General features: G+C 40.6%; 1 protein-coding gene across 4 annotated transcripts in view; it reads left to right on the forward strand.

The window, feature by feature from the left end:
• The window catches only part of MRTFA (myocardin related transcription factor A), a 216,728-nt gene that overhangs the window by 68,724 nt on the left and 128,991 nt on the right, over window positions 1-19,013 (forward strand). For all 4 annotated transcript variants that reach the window (XM_037744358.1, XM_017544725.2, XM_017544726.2 and 1 more), the window contains one exon: window positions 5,668-5,929. The gene's annotated coding sequence lies outside the window, so the exon portion shown is untranslated. The remainder of the gene's footprint in view (window positions 1-5,667; window positions 5,930-19,013) is intronic.

The raw sequence follows: 19,013 nt of genomic DNA on the forward strand, positions 1-19,013 counted from the left end.
AAAAAAAAAAAAAAACAACTTTATTTTCTCTTCATGCCTAGCATTGGACTTAGGTTGGCTTTCTTTTGGGGGCCATTTTTTACGAAGTTTCTTAAATCATTTTCTAGAAATATTGGTTGTGTTCTCTAAGTGCATACCAGCATCACGAACTCATGAATTTTAACTTCATGCTTCATTAGAAAAATATTGATACCATGTGATGGATCTTTATTATCTCTTGGGAACAGTGATACATGTAAATGTTAAGTCTCTGAATCCCAGCAATAATTATTATCTGATTCAAAATAAGAAATTTGTTCTGAATTAGTGAAAAGTAAATTAAATAATTTACTTCATTTTAAAGAATATATGGCTTTGGCAAAGCACGGGAGCTCATTCCTGTAATCCTAGCACTTTGGGAGATTTAGGTAGGAGGATCACTTGAGGCCAGGAGTTTGAGATCAGCCTGGGCAACATAACAAAACCTCGTATCTCCTCGACGTCCACCCCTACCCGGGGAGGGGGGAAAAAGTGGCGGTTGGTGGTATGCCTGTATTCCTAGCTACCTGTGGGGCTGCTGTGGGAAGATCACTTGAGCCCAGGAATTCAAGGTCTCAGTGAGCTATGATCATGCCACTGCACCCTAGCCTGGGCAACAGAGTGAGACGACCCTGTCTCCCCCCAACCGCCCCCTGGCCAAAAAAAAGGCTGGATACAGAGAGCTCATGCCTGTAAATCCAGCACTTTGGGAGACCAAGGCAGGTGGATGACTTGAGGCCAGGAGTTCCAGACCGGCCTAGGGCAACAGGGCAAAACCCTGAGGTATGAACTCTTTTTTTTTTTTTTTGAGACAGAGTTTCACTCTTGTTACCCAGGCTGGAGTGCAATGGCGCGATCTCGGCTCACTGCAACCTCTGCCTCCTGGATTCAAGCAATTCTCCTGCCTCAGCCTCCTGAGTAGCTGGGACTACAGGCGTGCGCCACCATGCCCAGCTAATTTTTGTATTTTTAGTAGAGACGGGGTTTCACCATGTTGACCAGGATGGTCTCGATCTCTTGACCTCGTGATCCACCCAATCCATAACGATTTAACACCTGTTTATTGAAAACCTGTTACTCTATGTGAAATTACTCTTCTTAAGTCCTAAGGCTGAAGTTTTAATACCATTCTTTTTCTATTTTCTTTTAGAATAAGGAGGTTGGTTCCCAAGGGGTCCTCGAATGTCATAAAACTGAAGTCTGTTTTTAGTCTGAAAGACTGCTGTTAAAAGACGCAAACATGCTCTTTCAGAGTCAATGATAGATAATACAGAGCCAGATAGATTAATCCTGTATAACAGTTGTTTTTACCCAGGGTACACAGAGACATGGTTTAAACCATAATAAATCATAGATGAGATGGAAAAGAATTATTTGAAGTTTAGATTCTGAATTTTCTTAGTACTATTTGTTGTTTTGTAATTTCTAAAATTGTTCAAACCCCAAAAGAAACCCTTTTTCCATTGTTTGCCCATAGTACCCCTGAGAATATTTAGTTCCAAATATTTTTGTTTGAACTCATCTCCCTTAAGTCTTCTTCCAGTCTTTTTTGGAGTAGAGAGTCCTTAATATCTTTTTTCTTCATAATATCATATCCCTCATGTTAATTCCTCTTATCTAGACCTTTTCCGATCCTGTTTATATTCTGTGAGATATATCAACCAGAACTACAGTCAGGTTTGGGCGCACTATTGGTTTACTTGAAGGTGGATTATAATAGTCTTTCTAGTTTTTAGTGCCTTTTTTCATGGCTGTTAATATTTTGTTGGTTTCTTCAGCTAAAGCAAATTAAAGTGGTCAGCAATGTTTGCAAGGAATGCCCAGGGAATCTCGCTTTATAGGTCAGAAACTATAGTCTTTTCATTATAAAAGCCACATAAGTATTTTAGAGAAAATTGGAACCTTAAAGAAAAATTTTTCATTTTCCAATCAAACAGAACCCCTCTTTTGTGTCTTGGTATACTTCTTAAAATATTTTTTCTTTGTGTAATATTTTAATATATGAGTATGCAGTTTTATATCTTAAGTGTGGCTTTACAATAAGCATTTCCCACATTAGAAATGCTTTATAAAAATTATTAACTGCATAGGATTCAGTAGGGGTGTGTGTGTGTGTGTGTTTAATTTATGAAGTTTAATTGGTTCATGGTTTTGCAAGGCTGTGAAAGGATGATGCCATCAAGAGAGATTTTACTCACGGTAGAAGGTGAAGCGGGTGCAGGCATGTCACAGGGCAAGAGCAGGAGCAAGAGGAAAAAGAGGGGCAGTGCCACATACTTTTAAACAACTAGATTTTGCAAGAACTCACTATCACGAGGACAGCGCCAATCCTTGAGGGATCTGCCCCCATGACCCAAATATCTCCCATCAGACCCTACCTCCAACATTGGGGACTGCATTTCAACATGAAATTTGGGCAGGACAAATACCAGAGTCATATCATTCTGCCTCTAGTCCCCCAAGTCTCATGTCCTCCTTACATTTCAAAATACAATTATTTCTTCTCAGTAGTTCCCCAAAATCTTAACTCATTGCAGCATTAACTTAGAAGTCCAAAGTCTTATCTGGAGATAAGTTCCTTCCATCTATGAGGCTGTAAAATCAAAGACAAGTTACTTACTTCCAAGATAAAATAGGGATACAGGCATTGAGTAAACATTTCCATTCCAAAAGGGAGAAATTGGCCAAAAGAAAGGGGCTGTAGGCCCCATGCAAGTCTGAACCCAGCAGGGTAGTCATTAAATCGTAAAGCTCCAAAAGAATCCTTGACTCCATGTCCCACGTTCTGGGTACACTGATATAAAGTGGGGGTTCCCAAAGCCTTGGGCAGCTCTGCCCTTGTGGTTTTTCCACGCTGAGGTTGCATGCTGCTGGTGGCTCTACCATTCGGGGTCTGGAAAGCAGTGGCCGCTAGCTTACTTTACAAAAAGCTTTTAAGAATAATGATAGTGTATCAGTGATGTAATTTATAATATTAGTATCAGTATATACTCCAGTAGCATAGTTTCTTCATGTATATTAATCTGTTCTCAAGCTGCTGTAAAGAACTGCCAGAGATTGGGTAGTTTGTAAAGGAAAGAGGTTTAATTGACTCACATTTCCGAAGGGTTTGGGAGGCCTCAGGAAATTTACAGTAATGGTGGAAGGGGAAGCAAACACATCCTTCTTCACAAGGCAGCAGGAAGAAGTGCCAAGCAAAAGGGGAAAACACTTTATAAAACCATTAGATCTTGTGATAACTCACTCCCTATCATGAGAACAGCATGGAGATAACCACCCCCATGATTAATTTACCTTCCACCAAGTCCCTCCCACAACATGTGAAGATTATGGGAACTACAGTTCAAGGTGAGATTTGGGTGGGGACACAGCCAAACCATATAATTCTGCCCCTGGCCCCTCCCAAATCACAGGTCTTCACATTTCAAAACACATCATGTATTTCCAGTAGTCCCCCAAAGTCTTAGCTCGTTCCATATTAACCCAGAAGTCCAAGTCCAAAGTCTCATCTGAGACAAGGCAAGTCTCTTCCACCTATGAGCCTGTAAAATCAAAAGCAAGTTAGTTACTTCCTAGATACAGTGGGGGTACAGGCATTGGGTGTATTTACACCCATTCCAAAGGGGAGAAATTGGCCAAAACAAAGGGGCTACATGCCCCATGCCAGTCCACAATCCAGTGGGAAAGTCAAATCTTAAAGCTCTGAAATGATCTCCTTTGACTCCATGTGTCACATCCAGGTCATGCTGTTGTAAGAGGTGGGCTCGTATGGCCTTGGGCAGCTCTGCCCTCGTGGCTTTGCAGGGTACAGCTTTAATCCTGGCTGCTTTCATGGGCTGATGTTGAGTGTCTACAACTTTTCCAGGTGTTGGTGGACGTACCATTCTGGGGTCTGGAAGATGGTGACCTTCTCACAGCTCTGCTAGGCAGTGCCCCAGTGAGGACTCTGTGTGGGGACTCTGACCCCACATTTCCCTTCTGTACTGCCCTAGCAGAGGTTCTCCATGGGGGCTGCACCCCTGCAGCAAACTTCCTGGACATCCAAATATTTCCATACAATCTCTGAAATCTAGGTGGAGGTTCCCAAACCTCAGTTCTAGACTTCTGTGCACCTGCGGGCTCAACACCCCATGGGAGCTGCGGAGGCTTTGGGCTTACACCCTCCGAAGCCACGGCCTGAGCGGTACCTTGACTCTTTTTAGTCATGGCTGGAGCTTAAGCAACTGGGACTCACGGGCACCATGTTCTCAGGTTGCACAGAGCAGGAGGGCCCTGGGCCTAGACCGTGAAACCATTTTTCCTGCCTAGGCCTTTGAGCCGCGGGTGTGAAGGTTTCTGACATGCCCTGAAGACATTTTCCCCATTGTCTTGGTGATTAACATTCGGCTCCTTCTTATGCAAATTTCTGCAGCTGGCATGAATTTCTTCCCAGAAAATAGATTTTGCTTTTCTATTGCCTTGTCACGCTGTAAATTTTCTTTTTTTTTTTTTTTTTTTTTTTTGTTTTTTTTTTTTTTTTTTTTTTTTGAGACGGAGTTTCACTCATGTTACCCAGGCTGGAGTGCAATGGCGCGATCTCGGCTCACCGCAACCTCCGCCTTGTGGGTTCAGGCAATTCTCCTGCCTCACCCTCCTGAGTAGCTGGGATTACAGGCACGCACCACCATGCCCAGCTAATGTTTTGTATTTTTAGTAGAGACGGGGTTTCACCATGTTGACCAGGATGGTCTCGATCTCTTGACCTCGTGATCCACCCGCCTCGGCCTCCCAAAGTGCTGATATTACAGGCTTGAGCCACTGCGCCTGGCCTACGCTGTAAATTTTCTAAATTTTTACGCCCTGCTTCCTCTTGAATGCTTTACTGCTTAGAAATATCCTCCGCCAGATACCCTAAATCATTTCACTCAAGTTCAAAGTTCCAAAGATCTCTAGAGCAGAGGCAAAATGTCACCAGTCTCTTTGCTAAAGGATTTTAAGAATCACCTTTATTTCAGTTCCCAACAAGTTCCTCATCTCCGTCGGAGACCATCTCATCCTGTACTTCACTGTCTATATCACTATCAGTATTTTGATCAAAGCCATTCAACAAGTCTCTAGGAAGTTTCAAACTTCCTCACGTTTTCCTGTCTTCTTCTGAGCCCTCCAAACTGTTCCAAACACTGCCTGTTACCCAGTTTCAAAGTTGCTTCCACGTTTTCAGGTATCCCTACAGCAGCATCCCACTCTGTCAGTACCAATTTACCATATTAGTCTGTTCTCAGATAGCGGTAAAGAACTGCCTGAGACTGGGTAGTTTATAAAGGAAAGAGGTTTAACTGACTCACAGTTCCACAGGGCTGGGGAGGCCTTAGGAAACTTAGAGTCATGGTCGAAGGGGAAGCAAACATGTCCTTCTTCACATGGTGGCAGGAAGGAGAAGTGCCGAGCAAACGGGGAAAAGCCTCTTATAAAACCATCAGATCTTGTGAGAACTCATGAGAATAGCATAGAGGTAGCTACCCCTATGATTCAGTTACCTCCCACCAAGTCCCTCCCATGACCTGTGGGAATTATGGGAACTACAATTCAAGATGAGATTTGGGTGGGGACACCGCCAAACCTTATTGTCATGGTCCCATCTAAACTTTTCATTTATTCTTCCGTTTCCAGGTTGCCATCACGAAAGCCAAAGTGGATTTCTCCAGTGTGGTGTGCCTGCCCCCTTCCGTCATTGCTGTGAATGGGCTGGACGGAGGAGGGGCCGGCGAAAATGATGATGAACCAGTGCTCGTTTCCCTATCTGCGGCACCCAGTCCCCAGAGCGAAGCTGTTGCCAATGAACTGCAGGAGCTCTCCTTGCAGCCCGAGCTGACCCTAGGCCTCCACCCTGGCAGGAATCCCAATTTGCCTCCACTTAGTGAGCGGAAGAATGGTGAGTAGATACAGAATTATTCCTTTCCCTAATTTGAACCAGGATCTTCATGTTTATAATGTTATAGATCCTTAGTTTCAGGTTCCTTGAAAGTTTCTTATAATCTTAATATTTCTTATAGAGAGATAGCTGTAAGTTAATGTGATCATTGTAAATACAACATTTCCTGCCTGGATTATTATAATTTCTTTGTAATTTATCTCTTTCCTCATCCCATTCCTTCCATAAATTCAGCATATATATTCACTAATATCAACGTATTATAAACTATTAAATGGTAGACAAACTCCTGTCATTAGGAAACATACTCTATCATATAGCCTTGTCAGAGTAATCTTTTAAACTTCCTAGCTTAAAACTTTTCAGTGATTGCCTTGTGGGATGAAACAAAAGGAAAATAAATTTCTTACCAGATGCAGTGACTCATGCCTGTAATCCCAGCACTTTGGGAGGCCGAAGTGCACAGATCACCTGAGATCAGGAGTTTGAGACCAGCCTGGTTAACATGGTGAAACCCTGTCTCTGCTAAAAACACAAAAATTAACTGGGTGTGTTGGCACATGCCTGTAGTCCCAGCTACTAGGGGGTCTGAGGTGGGAGGATTGCTTGAACCCAGGAGACGGAGGTTGCAGTGAGCCAAGATTGTGCCACTGCACTATAGCTTGGGTAACAGAACGAGACTCTCTCAATTAAATAAGTAAATAAATGAATAAATTTTTTGGCATGTTTTACAAGGCTTTGCAGAATCTGGTCTTTTTCTCTTTAACATCTTCTCTTATTTCCCTATTTCTAGTATTTTTTCCAGCCCATTAAACTGTGTTAAATACTGTTTAAAAACTACATACTCATACCTCAAACTTTTTTTAATTCAAAAAATTATAATTTGTTATGAAATACTTAAGATTGGAAAAAATGTATAAAGAACAATATAGAAAATACTTGTGTGTTCAAGTACCACCCAACTTATGTACTTTGCATAAATCTTCATTACCCCTGAAGGTAACTACTGACTTGAATTTGGTATTTCATTGCCAAGTATGTCTGTATTCTTTTGCCATGTGAATATATTCTTAAGCAATATATAATGTTGTTTCTCATGTTTTAGACCCATATATATAAATGAGAGAAAAGTATATTATGTTTTCTTCAGGAACTTGTGGTTATTAATCAGTATTGATTTTCCTTCTAAGTTAAAGATAGTCTGTATTTTCGTCTAATCCAAGCTGTTAATCCCCACTTACTGAATAGTTCTACTTTTTCCTACTGATCTTTAATGCCTGCTGTATTCTACGTGTGCCTGAGTTAGTTTTTAGGCTCTCTATTCTTTGGTCTTTCTGGCCATCTCTGTTATTAGTACTATCTTCTTTTAGTTATTGCCTAATATTGTCTTTCTGTCTGTTAGGACAGGTCTCTCTCTCCTTACCTTCTTTTTCAAAGTTGTCTTGGCTATTACCATTTTAATTTTCCATGATTTTAGAATTGGCTTATCAAGTTCTGGGGGAAAAAAAAAAAGCAAAACCCAAAACAGAAAAACCCTTTGGGATTTTTACCTCCAACATTTTATCATGAAAAAATTTAAACATAAAATAGAAAGAAAAAAAAGAAAGACAGAAGTAGAAAGAATTTTACAATGAATACCTGCATGCTCATCTCTTAGATTCTACTATTAACATTTTATAAAACTTGCTTTATAACATGGCTATCCAACTATCCATCTATCAATCTAATTTTTAAATTTAATTTTTTTTGCAGCAGACTCTCACTCTGTTGCCCAAACTGGAGTGCAGTGGTGCAATCTTGGCTCATTGCAGCCCTCATGTCCTGGGTTCAAGTGATGTTCCTGCCTTAGCCACCCAAGTAGCAGCATTACAGGCATGTGCAACCATGAATGGCTAATTTTTGTATTTTTAGTGACAGGGTTTTACCATGTTGCCCAGGCTGGTCTCAAACTCCTGGCCTCAGGTGATCTGCCTGCCTTGGCCACCCAAAGTGCTGTGATTACAGGCTTAAGCCATCACTCCTAGCTGTCAATCTAATTTTTTTTGATGTATCTTGAAGTAAATCGCAGACACCAGTACTCTTCCTGTTTACTGAAGTATAACATAAATACAGAATAACCCACAACTTGTGTTGGTATTACCACAAAGTGAGTACACCTGTTACTAACTACTACTAAGGAGGAAATAATACGAACTCCAGAACTTTCCCCTCCTTGTGTTTCTTCCCAATCAATACTCCCTTCTCCCTGCTCAAAGGAAAGTACCGTCCTGATTTTCAACACTGTGTGGTTAGTTTTTAAATTTTATATAAATGGAGTCATACATGTGTATTCTGTTGGTGGTTTCTTTTTTTTTTTTTTTTAAACGGAGTTTCACTCCTGTTTCCCAGGCTGGAATGCAACGGTGTGATATTTCGGCTCACCACAACCTTCTGTCTCCAGGTTCAAGTGATTCTCCTGCCTTAGCCTTCTGAGTACTGTAGTTGGGATTACAGGTGCCTACCACCACGCCCAGCTAATACTGTATTTTTAGTAAAGGCGGGGTTTATCCATGTTGGTCAGGTTGGTCTCGAACTCCTGACCTCAGGTGGTCCGTCTGCCTTGGCTTCCCAAAGTGCTGGGATTACAGGCATGAGCTACCTCGTCTGGCTCTGTTGGTGGTTTCTCTATGTTTTTGAAATTTGTTTATGTTGAATTGTGTGTGGCTGGAGTTTATTTTTATTGCTGTATAATCAGTAAATCGTATGAATAAAATGCAATTTGTTTTTCCATTTTACTGTTCATGGATGTTTCGGTTGTTTCACTTTGGGGCTATTATGAATCATGGGTTGCTGTGGAATTCTTGTATATGTCTTTTGGCATACTTATTGGGATTTTTATTTGAAATAGGCCACTTATAGATAAGTGGGGAGAATGTAATCCCACTATGTTGGGAGGCTGATATGTGAGGATTGCTTGAGCCCAGGAGTTTGAGATCACAGTGAGCTATGATTGCACCACTGCACTCCAGCCTGGGAGACATAGTGAGAACTTGTCTTTTAAAAAAACAAAACGGTAGGTGGAAAATACACGTTTTAAAATGTTGAGTCGTCCTATCCATTACTTTGTTTTAGCTCTTCAATTAAATAGATTTTCTTTAATGTCTTACACAGAGTTTTGTGAATGTCTTCAGAAAGGTCATACAGGTATTTATTAGTTTTATTATTGGATATCTTTCTTTTTTTGTAGATGTAAATGGTATATTTTTATAAAATACTTTATCGGATCTGGTGTAAAGAAATGTCAAGCTAGTCTAAAGAAATGTCAAGCCTTTTCAGAACCCCTATTTCTTTTCTACGTCTGTGGCCTTTGTTTGGGATACCTTTTCTCTCCCTCTTCTTGAAGTGTTTCCTAACTCATATTTAGTGTTAGATGCCCCTCTTTTGGTTTTCCCAGTTGCCCCCGCTTTTTTTTTTTGAGATGTCTCCTTTGGTCACTCAGGCTGGAGTTCAGTGGCGCGATCTTGGCTCTTGACAACCTCTGCCTCCCAGGTTCAAGTGATTCTTGTGCCTCAGCCTCCTGAATAGCTGGAATTACAGACATGTGCCACCATGCTTGGATGACTTTTGTATTTTTAGTAGAGACAGGATTTCACCATGTTGGCCAGGCTGGTCTGAAACTTCTGACCTCAAGTGATCCCATCTCCCCACCCTAACCCCTGCCTCAGCCTCCCACAGAGCTGGGATTACAGGTTTAAGCCACTGTGCCCCAGTTGCCCTTTATGAACCTACTTTTTCACCCTGTATTGTAATTGGAATTCTTCAAGCAGCAATGCGTGAGCCTTTGAAAACTGAAATCAGACACTGCTTCACTACTCTCAAAACTCTTCAATGCCTTTCTGTGAGGCTTATGATGAAATCATAGTATTTATGATGTGGCCTTCATATTCTCTCTGATATTTCTTCTTCTTTTTTTTTTTTTTTGGTTGGGGGAGGAGACGGTCTTGCCCTGTCACCCAGGCTGGAATGCAGTGGTGTGATTTCAGCTCACTACAACCTCTGCCTCCCAGGTTCAAGTGATTCTTGTTCCTCAGCCACCGAGTAGCTGGGATTACAGGCATATGCCACCATGCCCAGATTTTTAAAATTATTTTGAGTAGAGACGGGGTTTCGCCATATTGGCCAGGCTGGTCTTGAACTCCTAACCTCAAGTTATTCGCCTGCCTTGTCCTACAAGTGCTGAGATTATAGACGTGAGCCACTATACCCGGCCTCTCTATGATGTCATTTCTTACCCTTGTCCCCTAGCTTCCAGGCACACTGACTTCTTGTGCCTTCATTGAAGTTCCTGCGCAAATGTCATTTCCTCAGGAAGGCCTTCTCTGCGTGTCTTCTCTAAAGTAGCACCTCCTGTTACTCTCTATCCTGATTTTTCTTCAAAGCACTTAAACTCTGTGTGTTTGTGTGTGTGTGTGTGTGTGTGTGTGTGTGTGTGTGTGTGTGTATTTTTTCCCCTTAAATGGTATATTTCCTGAGGGCAGAAACTTTATTTTGTTCACTGGTATATACCCAGTGAATGGTTTACTACTTGTTTATTCCACTACAGGTAAGAACTCTGTTTTCTTAGTAGAGTAGAAGGCAGCTGTTGCTGTTGGGCCCAAGGTGTTTGTGCATCTTCAGCCTTTTTCTCTGAAGTTTTTCCCCTTAGCATATAAATTAACTGAAATCTTTCCCAACAACTCTAACCTTTCCTTAGTCTTTAAGCTCCTGAAAGAACAGTTTACAGTTATTCTCTCTACTTTCTCATATTCCAGAAACTGCTTTATGGCTTTTGTCACTACCTGTCTTCAGAAACTGCCATTGCCAAAGCAATTTGTGTTCTTTTTGTTGTAGATCAAATAAACCCTCTGTAGTCTTTATGCTACTTGACCTCTTTGCATCATTTGACATAGTTGTCAACTTGAAATTTTTCCTCCAGGGATATCTGTGACTTACCCTTTCCTGGCTTTTTAAACTCTACATTTCCAGCCACTTGCTTTGCCGTTCAGACCTTTTGCTATCTTTCTCTACCTACCTCTTAAATTTTGTTACTCTCCAGCACTCAGCTATGGAGGAAAGAGGCTGGTAAGAAGATTGTTATATTTTACAGTAGATTTTTTGCATGGTCATTTGTTGGGAAGTAATGATAGCCGAAATGGAAAATATTTGAGAAGATTGTGAAATTGGAAAGTGTGGAGTTCTAGAACAGAATAAATTCTATTGTTAGAGGAGGTGCTTTTTCAAGTGGATTCCCATTAATTGAATGGGTGTATCGTGTGTTGAGAGAGTGGAGTGAGAAATGTACTTTGATCTGTTTCACATAGAAGCATGTATTATATAGAAATTCAGTGATGACCGGGTGTGGCGGCTCACACCTGTAATCCCAGCACTTTGGGAGGCCAAGGCGGGCAGATCATTTGAGATCAGAAGTTCAGGATCATCCTGGCCAACGTGGTGAAACCTCTTTTCTACTAAAAATACAAAAAATTAACTGGGTGTGGTGGCAGGTGCCTTTAATTCCAGTTACTTAGGAGGCTGAGGCGGGAGAATCACTTGAGCTGGGGAGGTGGAGGTTGCAGTGAGCCAAGATCACACCACCGCTTTCCAGCCTGGGTGAACAAGAGTGAGACTCTGTTTCAAAAAAAAAAAAAAATCAGTGGGTTAGCAGAGGTCTCTATGGGGCACTAGGCAATCAAGGGCCTGACACCTTCATTTCCTCAACAGAGGAACTTGGAGCCTTAAAGAGAGGAGGTGCCTTTGGTTAACCCAAACTTTACTGGCCATTGTGAAATGTTGATAAAAACATTTAAGGTATATTTTAGCCTGGAAACATCTGTCTAATGAACTAAGCCCTTAGGCTTCAGCTCAGGGAGTTCTGGCATCCATTCAATCAGTGTATCATAATGGAAAGTGATTTCTTTTACCAGTTATTATAATTATTATTATTTGAGACAGTGTCTTGCTGTGTTGCCTAGGCTGGAATACAGTGCTCACTGCAGCCTCGATCTCTTGGGCTAAAATGATCCTCCCACCTCAGCCTCCTGAGTAGTTGGGAATACAGGAGTGTGCCACCATGCCTGGATCTTTTTTTTTTTTTTTTTTTGAGACGGAGTTTCGCTCTTGTTACCCAGGCTGAAGTGCAATGGCGCGATCTCAGCTCACCGCAACCTCCACCTCCTGGGTTCAGGCAATTCTCCTGCCTCAGCCTCCTGAGTAGCTGGGATTACAGGCACACACCACCATGCCCAGCTAATTTTTTGTAGTTGTAGTAGAGACGGGGTTTCACCGTGTTGACCAGGATGGTCTCGATCTCTTGACCTTGTGACTGGATCATTTTTAAATATTTTGTATAGACAGAGTCTTGCTGTGTTGCCCATGCTGGCCCTGGCCTGTATTTCCTTTTTTGTGAAGTTGCAGGTTAAGTCTTTTGCCTACTCTTTCTATTGTATTTGTTTTTTTCTTGAGTAAGAGTTCTCTAAATATTTGGAATAGGAGTTTGTTGTTGCTTAAATGTATTGCAGACATCTTCTCCCACTTCGTGATTTGCCTTTTTCTTTCTCTTTATCCTGTCTTTTGATTAAGAATCTCTAAATTTAGCTGGATGTAGTATCTCATTCCTGTAATCCGAATGCTTTGGGAGGTCAAGGCTGGAGGAAGGCTTGAGGCCAGGAGTTCAAGACCAGTCTGGGCAACATAGCAAGACCCCATCACCTAAAAAAATGAGCCGGGCATGGTGGTACATGCCTCTAGTTCCACCTATTCGGGAGACTAAGGCAGAAGGATTGCTTGAGCCCAGGAATTCAAGGTTATGAGCTATAATCACTCCATTGTACTGTAGCCTGGGTGGCAGAGCAAGACCCTGTCTCAAAACAAACAAAACACAAAAAGAATTTCTAAATTTAATGTATTTTTATAGTTTTTGAGTTTTCTGCCTTATGTTTCTGGAAATAATTTTTCATACGGGAATAAGCTAAGACAATTTTTTTTCAAGTGGATTCCCATTTATTGAAAATATTCTTCTTTCCCCACTAATCAACAGAGCTACCTCTTTTGTATATCAAGGACTTATCTATGTGGGTATGTTTCTGAGCTCACTGTTTGGTTTCATTGGGCTATTTGTATATGCCTGCCCTCACAGTTTTAATTATGATAACTGTAATAAGCCCTGTTGTATGGGAGAAGTAAGTCTTCCCACCTTGTTCTTTTTCAAGAGTTTAATTCTTGTCTATTCTTGGTCTTTGCATTTCCATCTAAATTTTAAAATCACTGTGGGATTTTGATTGGAATTACTTCTATGAACCAATTTAGGAAGAACTGACCTTTTTAGAATATTACACTGTAAATATGTATTTTCCTCACTTATTTAGATCTTTTGTAAGGTCTCTCAATGGGTTTTTTAAATTTTTCTCTGATGATCTTACACATCTTTTGTTAGATTTATTTTTAGATGGTTCATATATTTTATTGCTATTGTAAATGTTACCTTTTACAAAAATTTATTTTCTAACTGTTGCTGATCTCTGATATTGTTCTGAGAGATACAAAGATGGAGTTCTATGTGTGTCTGTAATCTGAGGTGTGCTGGGTAGGATTGGAAGAGCTATGTAAAGAAAAGTAAGCAATAGAATGGGAGTGAAAAAGGGCTTACTAGTTCCTCTTTCACAGTGCGTTTTCTCCTCCTTTATGAAAGATTTAAGAAGTACCCATTTGTTTTTCACATGTGCAGCCTGTGGAATAAAGGGCAGATCATATATTTTTTTCTGTAAGAGTACGAACTGTATCCTGTGTCCTTTCGAACTGTAGCCTTTCATGCGTTGCAAAAGAGGTTCTAATTAATTGCCGGGAGAAGTGAAAATTTTGAGTGAGCAGTTTCTGATCCAAACTACAATATTTCTTTCTTGGGAAAAGGAAAGAGGTTTGTTAATTATATTTCTCAGAAAGCCTGATTTTCAAGATTAGGTCCCCCAGTTGAAAATTCTCCAATCTTAGGCATGTCAGTTGATAAAATGATTCTGTTTATAATGTGAATTAGAGAATTTCATAACCTATTTCATTCCAGTACTTAGAGATAATCAATTTCTCATTCTTATTCATCACATGTTATCCTAGGCCCTTGGAGAATAGATACCAGATAGAATTCCTGCTCCAGCGTCAAAACAAAGCAAAAACAAAAACCCAACTTCTAATGAATCCCATCTCCCAGAGAAAATCTCTGTTAGCATATGGTTTATATCCCTCTAGTATTCTTGCAAATGTATGCTTTTTAAATAACTGAGCTAATACTACAGACCCAATTCTATGTCCTGTTTTTTCATGTTACTGAAATAACATTTAATGGAGTGCATAACATTCTGTTGTATGCCATCATTTACTTATTTTCTCCTTAAAAAAGGAGACATTTGAATTGGAATCATTTTCTGTTTTTCACGCTTACATTAATATTTGGATAAATACTTTTTTTTTTTTTTTTTTTTTTTTTTTTTTTTTTTTTTTTTTTTTTGATGGAGTCTCCTGTTGCCAGGCTGGAGTGCAGTGGCGCGATCTTGGCTCGCTGCAACCTCTGCCTCCTGGGTTCAGGCGATTCTTCTGCCTCAGCCTCAGCCTCTCAAGTAGCTGGAACTACAGGCACCCCCCACCGCACCTGGCTAATTTTTGTATTTTTAGTAGAGATGGCGTTTCACCATGTTGGCAAGGATGGTCTTGATTTCCCGACTTCGTGATCCACCTACCTTGGCCTCCCAAAGTGCTGGGATTATAAGCATGAGTCACTGCGCCTGATCAGATAAATATCTTTTAAAACATTTTTTTCATTTCAGATTTTTCCTTAGAAGTGGAAGTATTGACTTAAAGAATTTGACCATTTTAATGTTGGAAAAATTATTCTGTGATTATTAAGATCTTATCACTTAGTGCACAGTGCTAAGTGTTGGAGAGAGAGTAATGAACAAGACAGATAAGGTCCTCATTATCATGGAACTTCTGTAGTTCTGTGAAAGAAAAAGACTCAACAAAGAGCTAGACAAGCTAATTTGTAGTTACAAACTTTGGTAATTGCCTTTTTTTTTTTTTGAGATGGAGTCTTGTTCTGTCACCCAGGTTGGAGTGCAATGGTGTGATCTTGACTCACTGCAACCTCTGCTACCCGGGTTCAGGCGATTCTCTTGCCTCAGCCTCCTGAGTAGCTGGAATTACAGGTGCCCACCACTGCGCCTGGCTAATTTTTGTATTTTTAGTAGAGACAGAGTTTCGCCATGTTGGCCAGGCCGGGTTTGAACTCTTGACCTCAGGTGATCCGCCTGCTTCGATCTCCCAAAGTGCTAGGATTACAGGCGTGAGCCACAGTGCCCAGCCAGTAGTTGCTTTTTTTGAAAAACAAAAACACAAGATGTTAGAATAACAGAGATCTAATAGTGAGGCTTCTAATGTAGGAGAGGGTGTTGGTCAGGAAAGGCTTCTTTGAGGAAGAGACATTTAAGCAGAGATCCAAAGCATAAGTAGTGGTTTGACAAACGAAAGAAGTAATAGTATGTGTTTAGATGAGGGGAGAAGGAGAAATCAGGAGGAGGGACAGACAGAGGTTAGTGGGGAAAACTGGCACAAAGGAAACTAGAAGAGTACCAGTAGATCAGTGGGGGGAGTTTGGGAGGAAGTAATATAAAATGCGTACTTCAGTATTTCAGATATAAAGGATGAATGAGTTATGAGTTGGCTGTTCATATTTATGGTTGTTGTATCCCCGAACATATACTGTACTTTGGAAAGTGAGCTGAGGCTGGGAGTGGTGGTTCATACCTGTAATTCTAGCACCTTGGGAGCCTGAGGTAGGAGGATCGCTTGAGGCCAGGAGTTTAAGACCACCCTGGGTAACATAGTGAGACCCCCTGTAGAAAATTTTAAATTTTTAAATTTTTCTACAAAAAATTTAAAAATCGGCCTGATGGGAGACTGAGGTGGGAGGATTGCTTGAACCTAGGAGGTCAAGACTACACTGATGGTTGATCGTGCCACTACACTGCAGCCTGGGCAACAGAGCAAGACCCTGTCTCAAAATAAATAAAAATGTTTATAAAGTGAGTTTAAAATATAGCCATCATCTAGATTGGGCGTGGTGGCTCACACCTGTAATCCCAGCGCTTTGGGAGGCTCAGGTGGGTGGATCACGAGGTCATAAGTTGGAGACCAGCATAGCCAACATGGTGTAACCCCATCCCTACTGAAAACACAAAAAAATAGCTGGGCATGGTGGCAAGCGCCTGTAAACCCACCTATCTGGGAGGCTGAGGCAGGAGAATTGCTTTAAATCAGGGGGCAGAAGTTACAATGAACTGAGATGGCACCACTGCACTCCAGCCTGGGCAACAGAGTGAGACTCTGTCTCAAAAAAAAAAAATTGTTAATAACTGCTAAAACTGTTAAACAATTTAAAACTAGGTTGGGTGCGGTGGCTCATGCCTTGATTCCCAACACATTGGGAGAGCAAGGCTGGTGGATCACTTGAGACCAGGAATTCAAGACCAGCCTGGGCCGACGTGGCAAAATTCCATCTCAACTAAAATATATATATATATATATATATATATATATATATATATATATATATATATATGTATGTATGTATGTATAAATCAGCCAGGTGTGGTGGTGGGCGCCTGTATTCCCAGCTACTTGGGAGGCTAAGGCATGAGAATCATTTGAACCCGGGAGGTGGAGGTTGCAGTGAGCCAAGATTTTGCCACTGCTCTCCAGCCTGAATGGTAGAGTGAGACTTTGTCTCAAAAAAAAAAAACTATATTAATATCCTGCAGCATCATGTCCCTTTAGAGTGAATTAATACAGACTGTAGATCATATCAAATTTGTGTTGATTAGCTAGTTATGATTAGAAGCAAAGCTTTTGTTCTATTGAAAATTAAGATCATCATCTCTTTCTCTTGGTGCTGTTAACTTGAAGTCATCTTCATTTGTGCAGAGCCCTTGTTAAAAGTTTACTTTAGTTCTTTTTCTATGAAGTGTTACTAATTTGCACAGAAAAATGGTAGAACTGAAGCTTTCATAGGGATTCAGACTTTTACAATTGTGAAACTTATTTTAAAGTGTGTCTTCACAATGAATGTTGCTTTGCTAATACTCTTGAGAGTAAATGCAAAAATCTTAGCAATAGGGAAAGATTACATTGCTTCTTGTTTTTTATTTTTATTTTTTAAAGACTACTGTTAAATTTTTTTTTTTAAGCTCTTTTTATCTCAAAGTGTCAATGAGATAATGGGTGTGGAATTGCTAAGAAAAAGTGAAATCAACTGAGATGTGATGTTTTATTGTTACTTCTATTGCATGACTCTTAGCATCTCCTGTGGTGCTGGAGTATTATTGGCACTGTGGTATTACATGCACTCTTCTACAACAAATAGAGTTTTGGCAGGAGGGAGACAGCCCTTTGCCCTTCCTACCATCTTCTGTGCAGGAATCTTAAAATTTATATTTATTTTCCTGTAAATACCAAACTGTGAGAACTTGTTTCATTTGCAAACCCTCATTACTAGAGAGACAAAGTAAATTTAACAAAGGTCAGGTGTGTGGCTCAAGCCTGTAATCTCAACACTTTGGGTAGTTGAGGCAGGCAGATGGCTTGAGTTTAGGAGTTCGAGACCAGCCTGGGCAACTTGGTGAAACTCCATGTTTACTAAAAATACAAGAGTTTGCTGGGGTGTGGTGGCATGTGCCTGAAGTCCCAGCTCTTTGGGAGGCTGAGGTGGGAGGATTGCTTGAGCCTGGGAGGTTGAGGCTGCAGTGAGCCGAGATCATGCCATTGTACTCAGCCTGGCTGACAAAGTGAGACCCTGTCTCAGAAGAAGAGGAAGAAGAAGAAAAAACTCTCACACAGCAAATTATACAGCCCACATAAGGACCAAGGAATGACTCAACCTTTTAGGGATGCTTTTCCCTTAGTTGCTAACCTTTGACCAGACTGTCTTGTAGTCTTAAAGTTGGAATTTACCCGGTTTTCATAAGTCATTTTGAGAATTTGGTTGCCAGAAGGGGCCAGTGAGATGCTTTTGCCTTCCCAGAGCTGCATTTAGCCCACACTGGCTGCTACACGTTGCCTGTTGAGTCATTCCCACAGTTCTATATAGAGCTTTTCTGGCTTTTCTTTTAAACATGATGTTCTTGGAGTGAGAAAGGAAGGAAGTTTTTCTCTCTTGTGCAGTCTCCTTCATCCCAAATCTGTATTCCTTCTCTTTTCTTATAACAAAATATTGCCTTCAATCATTCTGAGAGTATTTTCTCTATTAAGGTCTCCTAGTATGTTTATTTATCATTTGTTTGCTATGTAAGCATTAAGGTATTCGCGGGACTGTTTTGCAGCAGCAAGTTTTCACATACAGGCTGATAGTTAACCAGAAAAATTGAGGTATTCTAGATAAACATACCAAACATGGATTCTTAGTTTCCAGCTTTTTAAAAAGTCAATCAGATATTCTGAAAGGAATCTTAATATCATTATTATTAATATCAGTTAATTAAAGGTACTGTGGGGAATGGTGGCTCATGCCTGTAATCCCAGCACTTTGGGAGGCTGAGGTGAGTGGATCGCTTGAGCCTCAGAGTTTGAGACCAGCTACTTGGGAGGCTGAGGTAGGAGGAGTGCTTGAGCCCCTGGAGGTTGAAGTTGCAGTAAGCCATGTTTGCACCACTGCACTCCAGCCTGGGTGACAGAGTGAGACCCTGTCTCAAATATACAAAAAAAGTAAATAAAATCAATCAACATCAGTATGCTGTCTATTCACAGACTGTATATCTAATATAGGCACAAGTAAGAGGCTCTTTTAGTGGACTGACAGATCTGAAAGACAGATTACAGCTCCAGAATGTATTCAGATGACTTTTTGAAACAGATATTTTAATTGGAGTGGGGGTGGAGAAATAGTTTTTATAGTTAAATATTCAGCTTTCTTAGACTGTTATCTATAAATACCACAGATAAAAAAGCTGTTGGAATACTTGTTCAGAAAATTTATGTGGCTTACATTTTGTTTTTTTATTTATTTTTTCTTTCTTTCTTTTTTTTTTTT

Source organism: Cebus imitator, unplaced genomic scaffold, assembly GCF_001604975.1.
Source record: "Cebus imitator isolate Cc_AM_T3 unplaced genomic scaffold, Cebus_imitator-1.0 Scaffold170, whole genome shotgun sequence".
Lineage (NCBI taxonomy): Eukaryota > Metazoa > Chordata > Mammalia > Primates > Cebidae > Cebus > Cebus imitator.